General features: G+C 40.0%; 1 protein-coding gene and 1 long non-coding RNA gene across 2 annotated transcripts in view; both read left to right on the plus strand.

The window, feature by feature from the left end:
- Positions 1-12,981: 12,981 nt before the first annotated feature.
- Positions 12,982-15,405, plus strand: LOC110837265 (uncharacterized). Its single transcript, XR_002545633.2, has 3 exons — positions 12,982-13,333; positions 13,583-13,677; positions 14,920-15,405. It is a non-coding gene; the product is annotated as an uncharacterized LOC110837265 (long non-coding RNA).
- Positions 15,406-15,523: 118 nt separating this feature from the next.
- The window catches only part of ec (ubiquitin specific peptidase echinus), a 143,046-nt gene continuing 135,184 nt past the window's right edge, over positions 15,524-23,385 (plus strand). The window contains exon 1 of the mRNA XM_022079169.2: positions 15,524-15,941. The gene's annotated coding sequence lies outside the window, so the exon portion shown is untranslated. The remainder of the gene's footprint in view (positions 15,942-23,385) is intronic.

The raw sequence follows: 23,385 nt of genomic DNA on the forward strand, positions 1-23,385 counted from the left end.
TTACAACTTTAGGTTGCGTGGGACATCCCGTGTAATATCCAGTTTCATATTGTATTTGGGTTGGACCTATATCAAGGTATTGAACGTCAGACTGTGTTCCATGACAATCGTGACTTGCCTGAAGCTCCGAATTTGAATAATATATACAGGGTGAGTCAGAAGTATTTTTACAAACTTCGTGTTCGTGTTCCAGGATTAAAAATAAGAAAAAATGTTCCTATGAACATGGGGTCGCAAATGTTTCATTTTAGAAATAATAGCAAAAAATAATTTTCAATGCGTGCCTTTATTGCCAAGTGTAAGGACAGGGATGTTTCTTTGTAACAGATGCTCGAAGGTTGTTCCTCCATTCTCAACACATGCACGAGCACGACGTACTCAAGACTGACGAATTCGTTCGTACACACCAGGGCTTCCTCGAATCATCTGGCATGCATTCTGCACACATTCCCATAGGTCGTCTTCATTGTTTATGGGTGTTGCATGAACGACGGACTTCAAGTGACCCCACAGATAAAAGTCCAATGGAGTCAGGTCCGGTGACCTCGGTGGCCATGCTACTGGGCCACCACGCCCAATCCATCGCTGAGGGTACTGCTCATTGAGATGATATCTGACGCGATGGGAGAAGTATGCTGGGGCTCTGTCGTGCATAAACCACATTTGTCTTCTTGTATTCAGTGGTACATCTTCAAGGAGACGTGGCAAGTGTTTTCTTAAGAATCGCCGATATGAAGGTCCTCTTAGACGTGATGGAAGCATGTGTGGACCAATAAGCATGTCGCCAACAATTCCTGCGCAAACGTTAATTGAAAATCTTTGCTGGAAGCTATAGATTCACTTTGGTATGAAGTCAATTCATTGAAATTTATTTTTGGATATTATTTCGAAAATGAAGCATTTGCGACCCCAAGTTCATATGAACATTTTTTTTATTATTTTTGATCCTGGAACACGAACACGAAGTTTGTAAACATACTTCTGATCCACTTTATACTCGTATAATAGCTGATTTAGTTATAAACGCCGATATACAATATAATGTTCTTGAAGTCTTTTTTCCGTTTTATTGTAACCCTAATGCGGTTTCTTATTCGGTAACGTGAACTGAAAGAATTATTTATAATATCTTCCGATTGTGACATTTTTAACGAAAGCCTAGTGGGTCAGAGAAAATTTTTCATTTACATCATTTAGCATTTAAATGGCAGGCGTTCTTCAGCGTGAATCGGTAAGGTTAGGGCGCCATGAGAGACCAGGACTTGTAGAGTCTCATTGGCATTTGCCTCTGATAATTACAGTTAAAATATACACTTGATTTTTATTGATTAAGAATTTTGTAAATTTATGTTAGACCTGTGATAAAAGTACCATCGACTATATTGTGCCCTAATATCGTTACAACTGACAGGTCTGTATTACCTTCTGTATATCGATACAAAAATATTGGTGTAATGGAGAGAGAATATTGGTATTTTTAATATCGTTTTATGTCGTGTACATTTGTAGCCAAGAAATGCGTGTTTGACTATAAACAGGATACCAGAATACTGTTGTGCCGACTTTAACAGTTCTCTCAGAATTCGGAGACCTTTTGATAAGAAAAACATAGCCGCAGATAAGCTACTTTAACTTCTGTTGTCTCTATCTTGTGCGTCGTACAACACCGACATTTGTATGTTATTTTATGTTGGATACTTTGAGAGTTGATTTGTGATTTCGTGGTGTTTTTAAAGCCAGAAACGTCCCGTGCACGAACAATTTGGGAACGCAGTTTTAAGGCATCTACAGGGCTGACACTTGTTGATGTCACTATTGAAGATTAACTGTACAAATTTTATGAGCCTCGAGAGTTTAGTCGGTGAAAGGAATAGACGTCAGCTCAAATCCTCTTACGAACTTTGAGTTACACCTGTGCAGTGTTGTATCGATACTGTAGATTACCCTCCTGGTTGTTTACCAACATGGCGGAGGTTGAAATGAATAAAACTCTTCGTTCTGCCGTGTAATTTATTTGCTGTTGATTAGGTTTCATGAACATCAGGACCAATGGGTGATGCGATGTAACAACGAACGTCCCATAGACTCGGATTAACCGGGGTTTATCTGGTTTAATCGAAAATTAAAATTGAATTTTTAAAATCTGTTGTAAAGGTTAGAACTATTAAAAATGAACGAATAAATATGACAATGGCATTTTGTTTGACGTATTAAGATAAATTAAATAAATTGCTGCTAAAACTGGAAATTTATTACGATACAACATTATTACAATTAGTTGTAATCCCTTTTAAAAAATGTTTGGTATGTGCTGTATTAAATTTTATATAAATATATTTTTTGTTTGTAAATCATTTTTTAAAAAAATATATGTTTATTTTTTATTTTTTGAGGATTATTCGGGGTTTCTATTATGTTGGAAAATAAATTTCCCAGCCAACCCGGATAATCGGAGGTGTAGTATATTTGGAGAACTTTGGTCCCGAGTTTGTTGTGGGCTACACCTCTCTGCTCATGTAGTCCTTCCCGGACATTCCTGTTCCCCAGTCTTTACGTTCTTTTCTTTTTATTCTTTCCCTTTTGTTGTTTTTTGTTTTTTATTGTCAGTCGGCCTGCTCAGGCATCAGGTCTGCGATGGGACGATGTTTTTATTTTTTGTTTCAAGTCGTTTTGATGGGCCTCGAAACCAGTTGCCAGGCGTGGGGCACAGGGCAAGCCGGTTCTGGTTTTCGTCTCGTCGAGTGTGCTGACCGCGATGATCATGATGATAATGACGGCTGTGAGCGTTCAACTGTTATCACCTCAGTACAGGCCACTGACACAATAAATGATAATTGCCTGAGGAAAGAAATATTGACTTTATTTTACTGTTTAACTGTGTGTTTTGACAAATCTCTTTGAGCCTCTTGTACCATAACCAAGACACGGAGTTGAAAGAAGCTCTATTCTTTCGACAGATAGGGTTGATCGTGTTTTGTTTAAGTGACGGACCGGGGTCTTCAACTGGGGTTTTCCCGAGTATTCTGAAAGAATCTGAACCTTATGGCCTCGCGATCTGAGATGGGAAATTTTTGGATCTCTCGAACACTTAAATCGAAATTTCGAAATTCGCTCGGCGTAAGAAAGTTTTTCCATGCCTTTCGGTCGTCTAATTTTCCATCCAGAATCGAAACGAACCGCTTGTCTTAATCAGAATTGAAAACTTTCAACAATAAGGAGGAAGCTTGAATAACCCAGTCAGTACAGTAACTAGACTAAGGCGATAGGGGTTTGGGGTTTGATTCCCGGCAATGCCATGCATTTTTATTTTCTCCACAGCGTCCAGACTGGCTCTGGGGCCAACCAGTTAGTAGCAAGGACTCTTTGGGGCTAAAGCGGCCTAGGCAAGCTGACTGGTCACAAAATTCCAAATTTAACAAAGAGGGATGAAAGATCCTAAGACTCTGTCCGCGATTTTAGCTAACTAACTAACTAACTAGATGGCTTAGCGAACCCGAAGGTTCATCACCGAATTAACCAAAGCCCTCCACCGGACCCTGTCCTTAGCCAACAAAATCCAGTCTCCTTCAACTCATATCTCCCATAGATCCCGCCTGACATTATCCTCCCATCTACGTCTAGGTCTCCCCAGCGGTTTCTTCCCCTGAGGCTTCCCAACCAACACCCGGTGCACACCTCTTGTCCCATCCATGCGCGCTACATGCCCAGCCCATCTCATTCTTCTCGACTTAATCACCCTGACAATATTGGGGGGGAGGAGTACAGATTTTTAAGCTCATCATTATGCAGTTTTCTCCATGCCCCATCGTCTTCTCTCCTAGGCCCAAATATCCTCCTCAACACCTGCAATCTGTGTTCCTCCCTCAGAGTGAGAGACCATGTTTCGCACCCATACAAAACAACAGGCAAGATTATTGTTTTGTATACTTTAATTTTCAGGTTCTTAGAAATCAGACGGGAAGACAACATAATTTGAACTGAGAAGTAGCTGCTTATGGTATAATAATAATTAACGGATTGTCAGCAAACCAGGAAATGGTTGTGCAAACGCTGCCTGCAACGTGCCCATAATTACTTTATCATTATAATTGGTTCAGTAGGCATAGTCACGTGGGGGAGAGCAGTGACCACGTGACACATACGATGTCACGAGTTCGAGTCACGATCATTAGTCGTGATATCAAGCCATCATGCAAAAGTGTCATTTGGACGCGCTGTTGTCGTGATGTTGAGCCACGGTACCACAGTCGGTAAGGTGGCGTACTGGATGACCGGTCAATTCCCGAGAAGAAATTGGGCTCTTCACAGTGTCCAAAGCGATTCTAGGGCCACACAACGGGCGTTCTTTACGACCGGATCCTCTCACCTCTATTTGTGCTTGTTAAAATCTTTAATACTTTTTTAATGAACTCTGTTAGTAGAATAACATTGATTGATTAATTAATTAATTACTAATGATAAGGGATTTAAGGTATTTTCTTGGCATTTTTCTGAGGGAACTGAAGAGAACTACTAAAAATCTGTGTCAGACGTCTGTGTCTGTGCCCAGATTTAAACCCAGGACCTCTCGAATACAGGTATAAAGCATTTTACATTTTCCCTAAATGCCCTCATGAACCTGTGCTGGCATCGTCATTAGAAATGTGTATTCATGAATTTGTTCCTCCGTATTTTTGGCTTCTTGGATTCTAGATATTTGGCACGTGAAGAAAAAGACCAAGACACGTGTGCAATGAAAATGTTTTGCGCACGCGCAGTGCCCCGTAAATACGAGGTAAGGGATTTACATATGCGAACAAAATTGCGCTTTGTTGTAAAACACATTTTACACATGACTGTTTCATATGACAGGAACAAATTTGACACGAAGATTTCTGTCTTCTGGGTTGTTGCATTGTGTAGTATGATCGATGTTAACCAACGTTTCAGAGGTCATACTGCCTCCGTCATCAGGGCGATGAGTATGAAGATTTCCGTCTTCTGGGTTGTTGCGCTGTGTAGTCTGGTCGATGTTTACCAACGTTTCAGAGGTCATACTGCCTCCGTAATCAGAGTATGAAGATTGCTGTCTTCTGGGTTGTTGCGCTGTGTAGTATGGTCGATGTTAACCAACGTTTCAAAGGTCATACTGCCTCCGTCATCAGGGCGATCGCCCTGATGATGGAGGCAGTATGACTTCTGAAACGTTGGTAAACATCGACCATACTACACAGCGCAACAACCCAGAAGACAGCAATCTTCATACTCACCGCCGTGAAAACCTCAAATGCTACAAATTTTGACACGTTCAACAAACATCGCTGCAATCACTGCACTCATGATTCGTATTCTTGATGTTCCGTCTTCGAATCTCAGTCCGTCGACCTCCCAGCCCTGTCGAGGTTCTTCGACAATTTCCTCATCCTTTCGGCATAATGCTGAGGCAGGATTGCTCTCGTCCACAGCTTTTTCATCTTAGTCCGATTTCAAGTTCAAAGGGATGTTGCGGTCGATGCCCTGATGATTGAGGCAGCAGGAATCTCTGAAACTTCGGCAAACTACCATAATATGGTGCAGCCATCCAGAAGACGGCCATAATCTTGCATTTGCATTCATCAGCAGAAAGTATATTGTACCGTCACAATGTTGTTTTTATTATAGACAAATTATAAACGTTTACACGATCACCATGTTTCATTTCGTTAAATATTATACAACCTTAGGACGGCGTTCAAAAACATGACCTGAAAACTGAATTTTATATTAGTATAAGAATTAGATTGGGACATTCACACGATCAAACAGGCTCAAATGCTTTTTTTTTCCTTTCGGAAACCGACAAAGATTTGGGAGTCTGTTTTACTGTAATCAAAGAACGATCTGATTCCTTTGTTTAAGGACCTGATTTAATTTAAGTAAATCAATGAAAGCGTGTCTCTGTTGAAAACAGTCTTCCGTCATAGATCGACCGTTACGTCACTCTTGCGCTGAGCCCCGTGATCTTGCCAATGCCATGGGGCGCTTTAGATCAAGAGAATGGGTTAGCTTTGACAAGTTTATTTTTATTTTTGCATTAAGAGCGACTGTACATTATTTGAGTCCCGGCTTTCTTGCCATTAGTTAAAATGGCTACTTCCAGATAACCCCAGAGTTGAGAGCCACGCCACTTTCAACCACGCGTCTGCTGTGACTAATAAAATGACTGGAAATTTCAACATCCCCTTCGTGGGCACGACAAGGCGAACTTAGCACATAATTTCTCTCTTTACATTTTTAGGGGTTCGCAGTGGCCGCGTGGTCTGAGGCGTGGGCCTTGTGCCGCTTGGTCGCTGGGGCCGTGGGTTCGAATCCCACTCAAGCCATGGATGTTTGTCCGCGTTTTTCTGTGTTGTGTTGTCCTGTTTTTTTTATACAGGTAGAGGCCTTGCGACGGGCCGATCCCTCGTCCAAGGAGTCCTACCAAAATGTCTATAGATCAAGCCAGGTAAAACTTAGGACCCGCACTGCTCAGGCACTTGAAGAACGGGTCTTTCCCAGTATCTTTACATTTTAACACTTTAAATTACATTACATGGCAGCCATTGCAATTTTGAGATTTAATTACATGGATTGTGGTCTCACGGTTTCTGACGCCTTTGGTCCAGGGCTGTAGAAGAATATCTTTCGAAACGTCATAAACCATAAAAACCACAATTAACGTGATTTTTGTCGTCTGAAGGATTCAGTAAAGAATGTTTTATTATAAATTCCGCCATGGTGAGGTCTGGTCTATGCGATGATGTATAGTATTCATCCATCCACCCACATCCATTCGACCATACATCTGCCTATCATCTGTCTAGCCTCAAAAAGTCATTAAGACTTCCAAATGCCTTGTTACAGTTCTTACATGACCCTTGCAGGTCGTTGGTCTCCGCTTCAATTCGATGCTTTAGTTATATATATTTAGGAAACGTCAGCCATAAGCTGCAATACAAACTTTCTTTCAGACTTCTTACACACCCACAGTCTCATAAATCATGCTGTATCTTCCAGCAGCAGCAGCAGCAGCCATCTTTAGCAGTCTTTTGTTCTCCGCCTACTTAGCCCCCCCCCCCTTATACCGCGGTTTGGTTTTTGTTTCTCAGATTACTTCAAAAGCGTTCGAACTAGTTGGCCGAATTTTAATTAAATTCAGCATGACAGTTCGTGTAACTAAATGCGGCCTTGCAATATGTTATAATATATAAACAATAGAGCAGAGTAGTCCGAAGCAACTCATCTAAAGAAATCTCCGGACGTAGAGCTCGAAGGTCGAATACTGCGAAACGTTTTCAAAACACATTTTCTTAAACGTCGTATTTCTGTTGGCGTTTTTATGTCTGTCTTTCAAATGATCGGTTCGTGGACGATTTCTGCACCAAAATTCACATCCGAGTTCATGTTGAGGTCACAATAAAATTCTATGTTCCCGTCTTTAGGTGGATGGCTGTGATACTTAAAGACAACCTGCCTTCCTGAAGATAGGAGCTGAGCTAACTCCCGAAACGCTGTTTATATCAAATATACCTCAGACAGTGAACAGTGTCCAACATTCCAAAATAAAAAAATAACGTCGTATAAAATTTCAACATCCGACATAGATTTTTTCCAGTTTTGCCCACACCTCAGAAGTTTACAAAGTTATTGTTAGTATTGTCGAATACAGGAAGTTATAAAATACGAAACGGGAAGGTCGCCGCCAGTGGCACGATATTTGCCGAGTTTCATGAAAATTTGGTCCCTTAACTGCATCAGGACATACACGCTGTCGTAAACGCACCTCAGCAGCAAGACTGACTACAGGCGTTTATTTCTTCTTATGCTGTTGAATAAAATCTTGGTTTAAGGTAATAGAGCTAATCGTCCGGAGATAGGGATTAGCTCTATCTAGTGGGCCCAACTGTGTAGGAACCTGAAGACGGAGATAGAGTCCCATCTCCGAAACGTCGTTTTTTACGTTTTATATTTACTAGACGATGGATAATATCCAAGGAAATTTTTATTCAATTGACTCTTCACCATCGTCAAGAAATTTTAGATTTGATATAAAAGCTAAGTACTTATTTTAATACACGAATTCCTGTGCAATCAACGTCCAGTGAGGTATTACACAAGCATGGTTTTATAAAGTACATACCTTTAATGTTCTGTAGAAAACCATAGTCTTTTGAATTGTATTATATGAATTAATTTGTTTTGTCACTGATGATGACCTCTTGAGGTCGAAACGCGTTTGGCATTAGTGTCCTTTAAAGTGTAAGCAGTTTTGTTTGTATGCATGATTTTATATTCCAATACACTGCACGGTATGCAAGGTCTTTGCCCTTCCCGGAAACAAATTCCCGATCGTCCAGCCCGTAGTCTAATCACCAAATCCCAGTTTATTTTTATCTGCTTAAGGACGCCACATCACTACGGAGTTAAAGGAAACACAGACATAAACCTTTATTATTATTATTATTATTCCATCTATTCACTACTTTATAGTGTATTTACTTCTATGTACCCGAGACAAACCTTGCCCCTGAGGTACACAGTGCAGCAGCTATTTCCGAAATACATTTTGTTTTTAATATGTATTACATGTGTTATACGAGGTGCGATCGGAAAGTTTCAAGACTGTGTCAATAGAGGGCGAACCGGATGTAGTACGAGCTTCTGCCGCTAGGGGGTGCGGCCTACATTCATAGTGAATCAGTGTGCCAGCCAGCATCATCGAATTAGCATTTGTTTCTTAGTTATGGGCGTTTTGGTAGTGCATTACATCGACCCTCTTGCGATTTCGGAATGGCGTGTGCATCAAATTTTGCCAAAGACTCGCCAAAACGGCTACGGAAACCTATGACATGCTAAAGCAAGCATTTGGGGAGTCCGCAATGGGTCGTGCACAAACTTTTATGTGGCATTCACGTTTTAAAAATGGCCGAACCTCTGTCGATGATGACGAGCGTTCTGGACGACCATCTTCGAGCACAACGCCCGAAAATGTTACGAAGATTCGGCAGGCCATTCACGAAGATCGACGTCGTACCATCAACGACTTGTGCGACATTGTTGGGATAGGCTATGGGACCTGTCAGCTGATTCTAAAGGAAGAACTCCACATGCGACGCATCATGACAACGCGCCAGCGCACACCGCCCTCAAAGTTCGGCAGTTTTTGGCCTCAAACACCATGGCCGTCATCCCGCACCCTCCTTATTCGCCGGATTTAGCTCCGTGTGACTTCTTCCTCTTCCAAAAGATGAAAATTCAGCTAAAGGGAAAGAGATTTGAGACGATAGAAGAGATTCAGGCAGAATCGCAGATGGTGCTTGACAGGCTGACAAAGAAAGATTTCCAGGGATGCTTCCAGGCTTGGCAGCGGCGCTGGGATCGTTGTGTTCACTCCCAGGGGAACTACTTCGAGGGTGATGGATGATTTTAATACCTGAGATAAGTGTACGGGTTTTTATAGGCGCAGTCTTGAAACTTTCCGATCGCACCTCGTACACCGTGCAGCAGCTATTTCCGAAATACATTTTGTTTTTAATACATGTTACATGTATTATATTGTTTTATTGTTAGAGATGACTACATATTTTACGTCAGCGTATTTCGAATGATTTATGAAGGTCCTAAAATGGCAGTTTTCTGCAGTTCTCTGATGTCGTGTTCGCCCGAAATGTTGGCCAAATATTTTCTGAGTGACTTGGAGACAGTTCCAGTTGCTCCTATAATTATTGGGATTACTTTTGCTTGAACTTTCCACATTCTCTGTATTTCTATGTTAAGATCCTTGTATTTCGAGATCTTCTTAATCACATTCTTAGGTCAAAGCTTGAGTATGCCTCGGTCGTTTGGAATAATCTTACACAGACAGATTCTAATAAATTGGAAAATATTCAAAGAAAATTTGCCAGTTTGTGCAATTAACGATTTTTGTCAGTTTAATATCCCACGCAAATATGAATTGATTTTATCTACTTTAAATTTTAGAACACTTTATTCCAGACGACGACATCTCGATGCGTTATTTCTTATTAATGTCTTTAAGGGCAAAATAAATTGCCATTCCATTATGGACGCTGTTGGTTTACGTGTGCCGGCGAGGAAAATAAGATAATTTTCTACTTTTAGTGTGAGCAGTGCGCTAAGACATAGTCCTTCAGTCAGGTGCGTCATCGCTGCTAATGACGTATGTAAATCTTTGGACGTTCTTAGCATAAACATTGTCTCCCTTGAGGGCACGTTCTCAATAAGGGAAATGTTCTAGATAGGTTATTTGTTTTTTGTATTTCTTTAACGTGTTCCCTAGGTGGATTATTTGTTTTTATTTAAATTTCTTCATGTATTTTGCTTTGTGTTAATATTGTTTCTATTTTGGGTTTGCCTGTACTTGGCTGTTATATTTAATACTGTACATGTATAAGTTTAGTTAATCTGTTTGTGTACTATTTTTAATTATTATTTCATTATTATTATATGTATAATCAGTGTTTGCCTCTTATTGGCTTCTTGCTGTTGGCAAACACTTAAATAAATTAATTGAATTGAATTTAATTGAATTATATGACGAAGACAATTGGTTAAACAGTTTAAAAGAACTTTCATGCAGAATAAAACAAGAACATATTTGTGAACAGTCATAGCTACCAACACAACAAGAAATGATTTCTACACGCGTACTGAGGCTGGCCGAATGTTACTTACGACACTTTCATTTCAAAATGGCCGTGGACCACTCGCTCAGATATTCATGAAACGTCTTCTTTATCTTCAGTCCCAACAACATCGCAATCTGGCGACGTTCCTTTGTCCCTCAGTCACGTGACCGGTGTGTTGTCTTGGCGTCTGCATTTTATATCATTCTGTGTATAAGAGTTGCATGCACTAAATCAACATTATCAAGAGCTGGAACGTGGCTGAAGTTGAAATTTCAGGTCCTCACGGCTACGAGTGTGAAGATGGCTGTCTTCTCGTTTGTTTCGCCGTGTAGTCTTGTAGCAAATGGCTGACGTTCCACAGGTGCCTCGATCATCGGGGCAGTGAAACATCGTGAAGGCATCAATCTCATCTGAACGTTAGCCAGTTTCTACCAGATTACACGTCGTAACATGTCAGAAGATAGCAGTCATCTTTGTTAAAGTTTATCAACGCGTTTTATTAGTGTAGATTCTGCTGTGGAGTTGCGAGATGGCGGTTGGAATAGATTTCCCGAAGACAAGAAAACTAAATCATTTAAAACAGAATACAGATGACATACTTCTCTCCTTATTTGAAGCATTCAGAATTTTTTCCATGTTTTGTAAGACAATTTAGGTATGTGATTTAATGTGCATCTGTCTATATTTGTATATTTTCCTTATAATAACTAGAGAACCAACTGACTAGTTTTCATGGACCATGGTGGTTAGATAATTACACTGGTTGTGAATCTCAGTGATCTGTTTTACTGTGAATAGACGGCAGTCTGAGCTCCGGAGCCATTTTGTGTCTGCATCCCTGGAGATCAACCCTGAAGAAATCGAACCCCGGCTGTCTGGTCCGTACGTCATCACACTACTGACTAAGTTATCAGGACTTATACAGGCTGAAACAAAATTCGCTCACAATCTCTATAGCAGTGGTATTCAACCTTTTTTGTTCTCGTACCCCCAGACATAATTTCTCTTCAACTTTGTACCCCAAAAATTGTTGATGTATAATTCAAGTTATACATAGTATATAATCTACATCTAAAATAAATTAAGTAAATTACATTGCTGATTATTCAGTGTTTATCATAAAATAATTTTTTTTAATTTCACGTACCCCCTAAGATGTATTCGCGTACCCCAGGTTGAAAACCACTGCTCTATAGTGTGATTCATTTAAAATAAAAGTCGAAAATGTTACACCACATGTCCTGTGACGTTAATTTTCGTAATATGATCAAACCATGATAGAGTTTACCAGTCATCCTGTCAGGTAGCAAACAGGGGACCACGACAATGTCTCCGGTGATTCCAGCCCAAACACTGACGCAGAAGCGGATAGCATGAGGATTATCCCGGGCCCAGAGGTGGCTGTTGTCCTGCGTAAAACACGCTATGTCTCTCTTTCGAATGTTGTGTAAAAAGAGCTAATCTGCAGCGTGTTCATATCGTAACTATTCCCACATAAGACAATTGTCTACAAACACGTGCGTTTAGCGAGGAGTGGAATGGGTGTGTTACGGCAGCTGGCTGCAAGCCTTGAACGAATGAATATATATGAACTTCCAATTAAATACAATATTCCATGTTTCCTGTGTTTTGTTTATCCAAATCGTACTAAACACTTGGATTATACGAACTCGTCTTCGATTATCTTCGTTCATATCATGCAAGATAAGCAAATCGTAGATGACGAAGTCCTGGTCTGTGGCGCTGTGTGGACTCTGACTTCATTGCTAAAGACAGAGACAGTTTGTTTCTCCGTAACGTTGGTATGACCTACCTGTGACTCCACGCGGCGTACCAACTAAGAACACCTACAATGTCAATTTCTCAGCCGTGAGAATTACGTACACCAAGATTGATGTTCAAACTGCAGACTTTGGATCCAAAACAAGACTGACTGATCCATGATATTAATGAAACTAAACCATCAATACATAAATCTCGCCTGTTGTTTTCATATGAAGTGTAATTATTTGACTGCTAAATGACGACAGAATGCCAGAAATAATGTTGTTGGTTTCTGAAAGCAAAAACAGTTCAGTTATATACTGTTTTCTGTCTCTGGTTCTCTTTTAGCTGTTAAACTGTCTTGAAAATGACCAGGACACTGAATAGCTTGATAGTGTTTTAAACATTTTCGTCTTGTTGTCATTTGGGAACACGAAGGTTGTTACATGTCGGAATATCATAATTGATTGATAACAGATTCCTTAAAATATGGCTGTATAAACGAATCTGTCTTTTTAGAAATGTTATAATTGATGTAAATCCTAAAATGAAATTGAATTTTTAACTGGGGAGAAAATCGCGTTTCAGCCTTCACTCTGATGTGCTGCTAATGTGTACAATTAGGAGTGACCGTAATTTCGTTGCCAACTATTGAAAACACGGCGGTAAATTGTGGTGGCGAAACTGTATCAGGACTACATTCCTTTCCTCGACTTTTTGTTAGTGCTGACGATGATGGAACTGGATTATATAATACACGGGGTCATCCAGTCAGCCAGCCTGGCTTCTGGACATTATTACAAGGTGCTGTTTCTTAGCTGGTTATTCAATTGCGTTCTTGCTATTCGACATTCTTCTGCAGTCTTGTTGTTTATTTTCTGAAGATACAGTTCTGTTGATGACAAAGATAATCAACAACGCAGGTACTAAATATACTTAAACATAACTTATTGTTTCTTATATGAGCCTGTTGTTAAATATAGCAGTCGTCCTATCTTTAAATGTCCACAACAAGAGTTGCAAATATTTAACAAGATAGACAATGCTGGGGAATAGGTTCCTGGGGACAAGCTTGACGGGAAGTTAGAAAGAATTGCATTACGAGGAGCTCCACTCTTCATCAAATTGTATTAGAATGATCAAATCAAGGAGTATAAGCCTTTGGATTCCAGAAAACGCTTGGACGATTGTTAACGTCTCGAGGACTGTGTTCTGCAACCCACACAATGGACTGCATATGGGGGCACAACGAGAAGGTGCCGAATCTGTACGTATAGAAGTAAGAAAATAATTTTTACATCGTATGTTCATGCATTTCTGAGAAAACTGTGAAAAGTAATACATAATATTGCAATTCGATCTATTTTTTTAAATAAGAAGATTAATTAGAAAAGAAATAGATAAGAGCTAATAAATAAATCTTGCGTTGAATTGTTGGAATCAGCTTATTACATTGCCAGTGTATTAATACGCTTTTTTGAAACTAGAAGCATTCAGAATTCTGTTTTTGCAAAGAACACGTGCGTATTGCACCTGGCGTATTGAGCCTGGCATGTTCCGAATAAGACGTTCGATGTTTATACATTATTAGGTGTTCTTTACGGATTATCATAAACGAAGAACAGGATTTAAGGGCCTGACAATATATCCCTGTCGCATCTTTTGTCATATTGTTACAACGACCTTCGATAACTTTGTTTCAACATTTATCATGTCTCGAACTATTGAAACAATTGACTTGGACACCATTGTTGCTAGTAGCGTAAAGAACTAATATGGAAGTTCAGGGTATTACAAAGAATATGCTTTCAAATCTTGTTATTACAATATACATAAAAGCAACGCGCAATTTCGACAAACAAAGGAACCTTGTACTTCACATGGCTGTCTTTGTGCGAGTGAAGATTTTCAGGGACGTTCCATCCGATAGACAGAAGCTGTTCGATTCTCTACCGACTCCCATCTGACAGTGTTTGCAAGGCTGTGACTTCAGTCTGTTTGTGTCTGAGCTACGTAACCAACCATCTACGACTGGCTGACCCACTTGCTAGCTACCTAACCTAGAAACAATTTTAAAAGACTTATTGACACAGTATTATGTAATTTGGCCCGAATTTCAGTTTTAAGGCCAACCATAATAATTATTTAGATTTTAATTTCTAATGAAATAATAACTGTTGACGTGGAGTTTTTTTTTAAAAAAATAGAAACAAAACACAGAAATATTAATAACCGTAATTCATGTTGTTCTAACCTACAATGCACTTCTCGGAATTTTTATGGGTGTAAAATTGTTGTAATATGATTTTTCTTCTGGATTTTGTGTTGCATAATCTATTAGTTAACTTCTTGTATACCAACGTATGCAGTTGATACAGCACATTCAAATGGACTAAGGCAGAAGTAATAAGAATTCTTGTCTACACTGAGATTCGTCTTTATGATAGGCTACTTGTCTTTGTTATATAACCAATCTATGCTTTTCTTTTTCATTTCTTCTTGGATGCAGCTGTGAAACATAATGTAAAATGGATATTTGCAATTGATGGTGATTCTCAAGAAGACAGGAAACATACAATGTCGCAATGATGTGGAAACAATCACAGTCCGTGCTGGAGTTTGAAACAACAACATCTGCCTGTTTTAAAAAAACGTAAAGGAAAGGCAATTACACGTTTTTATGGCGGTGAGATGAGCTCTTATCTTCGGTGTTACGATGCCGTGTAGTATTATGGGTAGCTACCGACGTTTCGGAGGAACGTATAACCTCCATCTTCAATGTATAAGCGCTCCATATTCTTTGTTTAAGTCTGAACTCATAACATCACATGTATTCAAAAGTCAGGGAAAAAAGCAGCTTGTTTTTACTAGGTTTATTAGCAGTAAGAATGCGCGATCTATGTAATGTTTTCAAGCAAACGAAGTTTAATAAAAACCTAAAAATTCAGAACATTGGTGAATTGTCATGCAGTCGGTGTTCGAACTGTCATATGTGACGTGCAGGGCCTCGTTTTAATCTCTTATGTTGGCAGCGCCGGAGTGACCTTTCACTCTGCTGCGCGCGCGCCTTCTGGCGGTGTAGTAAAGTTTTTTTTTATGTTGTGGACGTGCTCGTAAGCTGTGAGCAGTAGGTGTTTGTTGTGTCTCGTCTTTTGTACGCTTTGGTGCTGTTCCATGCTTCGTTGTGTAGGAGGTGGTTTCAAACACTGTGTGACATTGTGAAATTTTCTGCGTGTTGATTTTAAAATTAAAAACCTTGTTACGTATGTGGAATACGTAGTGAAAATAACTGTTCGTAACTGGTGAAAACCTTTCGTTTTGCATGTAGTGACATTTCTCTGGGCACGTGTGAATTTATGGACATGTGGCGTTCATGCTGCTGGTTTTAAAATCCCTTTTAAAATCTGAACGACCTGTGATGCTGTTTTAAACAGGTGATTCTGTTGGTGAACACTTCCAGTGACAAGTAAGAGATGCCAATAAAGACGATACGCTGAGTGCAGTGCTCTATTTGGATTAACCTCGTTTGAAGTAAGTACAAGTGTCCTGTTTACTGATAGAATGAAGATGTTTTGTGCATGATTGTATAAAGTATCGTATTTGATTAATTCGAACTACGAATTCAACAAATAACCACAGGCTAGAAGATAGCAGTCTTCTAGGATGTTGCGTTGTGTAGTCTGGTAGTTGACGGACGTTTCAGAGGTGCTTACTACGATAATCGCCCCGATGATGGAGGCATTAAGCTCCTATGAAACGTCGGTGAACTTAAACCAGACTACACGGTGTAACATCCCAGAGGACAGTGTTCATACTCGCTTGCATGAGAACCATAAATCTCACTAATCATAGGTTTCCGTACGTTATAGATTGTAAAATGGCTCGCAAAAAATAATGCTGGTGATGATTACGATATTTTTACCACAGAGTGCCCCGAAATGTACCTACCAAGTTTAATGCTTTATTTCACCTGAACGACAGACGAGTCATAAAATCTCATTAAAATACCATTCAAATAAGCGTGTAAGGTCGTTTATAGACACTGTCTTGCGAAATTTTTTGACGTTTCAAATTATGTGTCTGTCCGGTCCATCTTCGACGCCAAACTTTATCTGGAACGATCTCCATTTTTTGGTATCTACAGAATCGAACGAAAACAAATGTCTTGCTCATTGTAGTGTGCCCCAAAAAAGTTTTTTTTTTTAAATTACGATTACTCGTTGCAGAGAAGATTTAGTTTGAACTTGGTAGGTAAATTTTCGGCTACTCTACACCTTTGTGCGTTGTTATCAGTTTATTTAACGTCGCTTTTCTATCTGCATGGGCTGTTGTATGTCCACCTGCGCATGAAGTGCAATTTGACGCGGGAACTGCGCAGTGAAAATCTCTCTGAATTGGTACACGTGCCCTACTTGTTGATGACTTGAGAACGGAAGGTACTGGAGGTCTGCAGGGAAATTACACTCCGACGGAAATTAATATTTTATTTCTTCGTATAATGTTTAAATTGCGAACTGTGTTTGAGATGTCGGTGTTGTTTTGTACTGTTGCGTTGTGACACCGTGTGGACTTTTAGGAAGATAAAGACATTTCGGAGAAACATGCGTGTGAGTCCATATCACATTCCGGAAGAACATTATTGTGATATCTTAACCGATGACTCAGAAACTGATGAGGTTCGATGTAGCTTCTTATGAGACCCATCAAGGCATACAATGTATTGAGACATGACATACATTCTATTTGTACTAGAAGCACATGTGTCCGACATACGTTCTGTACTGTAGTTCTGCCTGACTGCCACTGTGGTCTAGCGGTTAGAACGCTGGTTCTGTAATGCTGGGGTCACGGGTTCGATTCCCGGCGGTGCCCGAATTTATAACTTGTGTTGGGTAAGGCCGTGGTCTAGGCAACACGGAGTTTTCCTTCGGGGGCTTCCCCGGTTTCTCCGTGGCATCCCAACAATTACTCCATTCACACACAGGAGAAGGCAATGGCAAACCACTTCTGGATCATCTGCCAAGAACGTATATGAACAGGTCCCAGTCCGAGAAAAGGATGGAAGGATCCTGTTCATATGGACCTGTCGTCAGACAGAACACTAAATAAATAATAAAGTTTTGCCTGCAATACCCGACGTGATTAATTTGTTTTCGGATGGTTCAGCGTTGTATCCGTTATTCTGATTGAGATTTTACCCAGTTTCTCCGTAAGCTGAAGGCCATTGCCTTAAAATTGACCACAGTACTTTCTTCCATGACATTTTGTAGTTACCATTCCATTTTTGTATTTGGAGGTCCCTGTTTTGATGCTGGCTGGGAGATAGACTCTGTTGACCAAGGTTGTTCGTACTTTACCTTAGTCACTCCAGGTAGCCTAATAAAGCTCAGAAGCTGCTTTTCCATCCTTGGCAATTCACCATAAGTACACCTGTTATCCTCTTAGTCTTTCATTGAATGCACTTCACAAGGCAAATGGCGTACCAAATCCCTCTGTAGTCTGTGTTAATATCCCATGAAATCCAGCGTTAGTGGGTGCTGGCTTACGTTTTATGTCGTCTGTAGTTTCTGTGTGGGGGTTTTGCACAGCTGTTATGTTGGCAGTTTATGAAGCTCTTTTTTGTTGTTGCGTTGGCTGTCGATGCTGCCACCACCACATATTTAAATTCGACCACGACCGCTTCTTTTCCAATTTATTATTCACAAATCACGCTGTATTTTTCGAACAATTGATAGCGTTGTTAAATAAACGAAGAATTAATGCATGTCCTTGGCTCTACAGCCCTTGGTCTTCTCCCCTATGGGAGGTTTCTTGATCGATCTTAGACATTGGTAGAACTGCTTGGACGAGTGATCAGCCCCTCGCAAGGCTCCAACCTATTATACAGGACAGCAGGACACATAAAGACGCAGATAGACATCCATGATTTGAATCCCAGTGTCTGTGAAAAATAATGAAGTAAACAAAAAGAAATTGATAGGCAGTGTCGGACACTGCCGCAGTTATTTTCGTGAAAACGTCAATCGTGTATAGTATATTGAAATTAAACAAAATTTACGTTGCCAATATTCGCGGCATTACTGCGCGTTGGTTTTGGGTCCGGGCCCGGCGTTTTCGGTGTCATTCTCTTTGGAATTTTGTGCTCTATGCATTCGTGCCCGAATTTTGTAATTCTGGTTTTACGTTGCCCTCATATAACGCGTCATTTTAAGAAAATCGGGAAATTTTCAAACTTTTTCAAATTCACAGCCTCGTATCTTTTTGAGTTTTTGAGATACACACTTCGAGGCCAGGATGAGTTGTAACATGTACACTCCTCTTCAAAACAACACTTGGTTCACTCGGATCGGATAATTAGTCTCTGAGATATGATCCCGTTTATGGACACGTGTCGAATCCGGAAAGTCGAAAATCGTGGGTTCACTTTGCGCGTGCGCAGTTCGCGATGTCCGGCCACCACGAATGTCGGAGTGGTACTGGCACAAACTTTCACCCTTCCTCTTTAAAACGAGACTAAGATGGCGGCGCTATGTCTATTTTTAGCCGAGTTATTGAAGTTTGAAATTACTTCGACAGAAACTGTCGCTCATTTGGGCGCGATTGCCTCCCCACACCCGGCATCGATTTTAAAGACGTTTTCACGTCAAAAAGCTTTTCTGATGTTCATAAAACGAGACATCTGTTTGTATAAGCGCACATTTAGTATATCGTGTTTCTTGGTGTGTTTGATTCTGTAGGTATTTCCAAAAAGGAAACCGTTCTTATGACTGTCTGTACGTGTGTCCTGTTTTATAAATTTTCTTACCATATTAAGAAGAGCTCACCACTGATCCTTGGCTAACAAGGACCAGTGGTGAATCCAGTCCCATTCACATTTTGTTTATTTAAAATAAATTTTAATGTTTTCTCTTCATTTACGCCTGCAGTAAATCTTTCAAGCGATCGATTCTTCCTCTCGCTTTTCCGACAAAAATGTTTCATGCATTTCTCATCTTTCCAGTTCTCATTAAATCACACGTCTTGATTTGATCACTCTAATGTCATTTGAATATCTTCTTTTTCCCTTTTTGAAAGGAAATTAATTGTGAGACGTTGTAGATGGTCCAACTAAATAGGGTGGCCGGAAGGACAAACAAGGACACCATTTTGAGAGATTATATTCATAACGTCCGCCACGGTGGTCTAGCGGTTAGAACGCTGGCCTTGTAATACTGGGGTCTCGGGTTCGATTCCCGGCGGTGCCCGAATTTATAACTTGTGTTGGGCAAGGCCGTGGTCTAGGCAACACGGAGTTTTCCTCCGGGGGCTTCTTCCCCGGTTTCTCCGTGACATCCCAACAATTACTCCATTCACACACAGAAGAAGGCAATGGCAAACCACTTCTGGATCATCTGCCAAGAACGTATATGAACAGGTCCCAGTCCGAGAAGAGAAAAGGATGGAAGGATCCTGTTCATATGGACCTGTCGTCATACAGAACACTAATAATAAAAAATAATAATATTCATAACAGAAAAATCTGAAGTAATATTTCAAAAGCACAGTTTTAATGAAAATTCTAGCAGCAGTGCCCGAACTATGGTTCACACTTGGACAGTTCATGGAACCTACAGCATAGTTATTTTTTTCTAATCTCAATAAAATCTTCTCGGGCAATCTGCCTCTTCAAATGCCTCCCCCTCCCCCATCGTCAGGGATCAGAACAGAGATGGTTCCCTAAACGTTGGTCTCTTCGTGTAACAAACTGACACGGCCGATTGCCCAAGTAAATTTAATTGACTTTAGTCGCCGCGAAAGCTTCAAGTCGTATATGACTTTCTATTTCTTCGACAGGCGTATTTGAGGTTATAATAACTGGATATAGTTGTTTAAAAAATGATCACTAACCAATCAACTCATGCGTTTCAACATATGTAGTAGGCGATGCATTGGATTTATCAATCCGTTAATAACACAAAGTGAAAGCCGTTTGAGTCAGTGTTTCTCAGTTAACAGTTAGCCCCCGATAAACAGTTGAATCAGTACACAAGAAAGAAAGAAATGTTCAAAAATCTATGTTTACGCATTTCGGTGGAATTTGTGGAAAGTATACGTTAGATAGCATAGGTATTAGAGGCCTTGCGATGGGCTGATCACTCATACAAGGAATCCTACCAATGTCCAAAACAGATCAAATGAATAAATAAAAACCTCGACACCTGCGTGTAAAAATAGGATAAAGATTAAGTAAGTAACTAAGTAAATACATTAGATAGCAATTTGCTAGCGTTTGCTAATAAGATTAGTAACAAGATAATTAGGAAAGTGTCGATGAATATGTTGAAGAGATACGCGTGTGTTTTTACGATGCCTGCAGTCTGTTGGTGATTAAAAAAAGATCAACAACCAACACATGTCTATTAAGTAGGTAGACTAGAAAATTGCCTGTCAAGATTGATGGTAAAATCTTACTTGAACACGCTTTTATTTAATTACTAAAGCAGCGAAGCATTACCACATGAACATCTGTTTTACCGTGTCGTATAAATGTAGTCTGCATGAACATTGTAGGCCATGGATCAGTGAACAGACTTTCAGTGTTTCCTAAACCATATACAAGTTGAAATAAAATATAGTTTTATAACAAAAAATAAAAGCATTATTTGTCTCGGCTTATTTAAATATGTTACGATTTAACAGAGGAGTCTCGCATGATTTTTTTTGAGGTTATAATTGCTGCGTTGAGTGCATATACATTGTGGGCCACAGATGAAGGATGACATAGACCTAAAGTCCCATAAGGCTCAAAGTCCCTTGACAGCAGAGCCACCAGCAGTTGTTTATAGAAGTATCGGAGGTTCGTGTTGTAATGGACGACCGAGATAAGGTCGGTCAGTGGAAACCTGACCTCTGTTAAAAGCTGTAGCAACATTCGAGGGTCCCGTAACGGAAATTACAGTATGAGACGATCGCTTGTAACTGTGCATACACGATGCATGGCCAATGAAGGCCCTTCCATTAACACGAAGATTCTCACGTGAAGAGACTGCAAGTTGTACTTAAGAGACCAACGGGTATTTGAAACTAAAATAACAGTTGAATGGGGGAAATTACTTGATGGGGACTTTTTTTTTTCGTAGTTGTTACATCTCGCTCACATGTTATGTTAATTTGGGAAAGGCAAGATAGATGAGCGAGCTATGTAGCACGCAGGAGGGATATAACTATTGGAAACCTGATGGGAAAAGAGTTGGGCATATTTGATTGGTAGGAGATTTCGAGATGAATCTAAGATAAATTTATTTGGAAATTGTGTGTAGTATTCAACTCGCTTTCGGGTAATGTAACAGAATTTATTGATCATTTGTGAACAGTGCTAAGAAAACCTTGTGCCGTATGCATAGTGGGGGTCTCAGCGTTCATCATTCTTCATTTTTAAAGATATTCTAGTTGACCATGACGAATGAACGCTGCCTACCTGTAGTCGTTAGATAATTGCAATAATATTATTAATTAACTAACTAGCTGGCTTAGGGAACCTGAAGGTTTATCACCGAATTAACCAAAGCCCTCCAGCTGCCCCTTTCCTGGGCCAACAAAATCAAATCGCCTTCGACTCCTATCTTCCACAGATTCCGCCTGGGATTATCCTCCCATCTACGTCTAGGTCTCCCCAGCGGTCTCTTCCCTTAGGCTTCCTTACCAATACTATATAATTCAATTCAATTAATTTATTTACGTGTTTGCCAACAGCAAGAAGCCAATAACAGGCAAACACTGATAATACATAAAATAATAATGAAAAATAATACACAAACAGATTAACTAAATATGATGATTTCTGTCTTCTGGGTTATTGCGCTGTGTAGTCTGGTCGATGTTAACCAACGTTTCAGAGGTCATACTGCCTCCGTCATCAGGGCGATCGCCCTGATGACGGAGGCAGTATGACCTCTGAAACGTTGGTTAACATCGACCAGACTACACAGCGCAATAACCCAGAAGACAGAAATCTTCATATTCACCGCTGTGAGAACCTCAAGTCTTACATAGATTAACTAAACTTATACATGTACAGTATTAAATGTAACTGCCAAGTACAGGCAAACCCAAAATAGAAACAATATTAACACAGAGCAAAAAATGAAGAAATATAAATAAAAACAAATAATCCACCTAGGGAACACTAATATAAATGTAAAACTTTAAAGAATATAAAAAAACAGAAAACGAAGCTAGTTCATCTACAAGACAACCTATCTAGATCATTTCCCTTGTTGAGAACGTTCGCTCAAGGGAGACAATGTTTATGCTAAATACGTCCAAAAATTTACATACGTCATTTGCAGCGATAATAAATAATTGTTTGCTTGTCATTGGCTCCTCGCTGTTGGCAAACACTTTAATAAATTAATTGAATTATTATTATGCCATTGTGTCATGCAGTAAACCATTCTCCAATTTTAGTGGTCTGACGGCGCACTACTAGCGAGACTGGAGCATCTCCCCCTTCCACTGTGGGGTACTGCATGAACATTTAAATCGTGCTACCGATGTGACATTTGTTTGCTTACAGGGTGTTATCAGTTCGATTGCTAGCTGAGGATCTCTCTTAAATGCGAATGCCACAATATTGCCCCGGATGTCACAACCGCTTCCTTCCCAGTCCTTTTTGGTCACCGTACATAGTCACTTCATCACATCTGGCATGAAATTACCTCTGCAGTTGTGGAGAGTCGTTAAGTAACTTTCAGCCTAAAAATATCTTTCACACTTTTAAAATCTTGCATATGTGACACGGTCAGCCAAGTCCTCGTTTTGGTGTTTCGCTCTCATTTATGTACTTTAAAGTCTATTTTACTGTGTACAATCGTGCCTGGAGCGTTTGACGCCTCAAAGTATTTCTGTCTTACGCCATCTTCTAGACCACGTGTGCGTATCTCCGCGTCAGCGAAATTTCAGGCGATAACAATACAGCGAATAAATCATCAGCAAA

Source organism: Zootermopsis nevadensis, unplaced genomic scaffold (genome assembly GCF_977971745.1).
Source record: "Zootermopsis nevadensis isolate Lab colony 2312 unplaced genomic scaffold, Znev_1.0 Znev_ptg000030l, whole genome shotgun sequence".
Taxonomy (NCBI): domain Eukaryota; kingdom Metazoa; phylum Arthropoda; class Insecta; order Blattodea; family Termopsidae; genus Zootermopsis; species Zootermopsis nevadensis.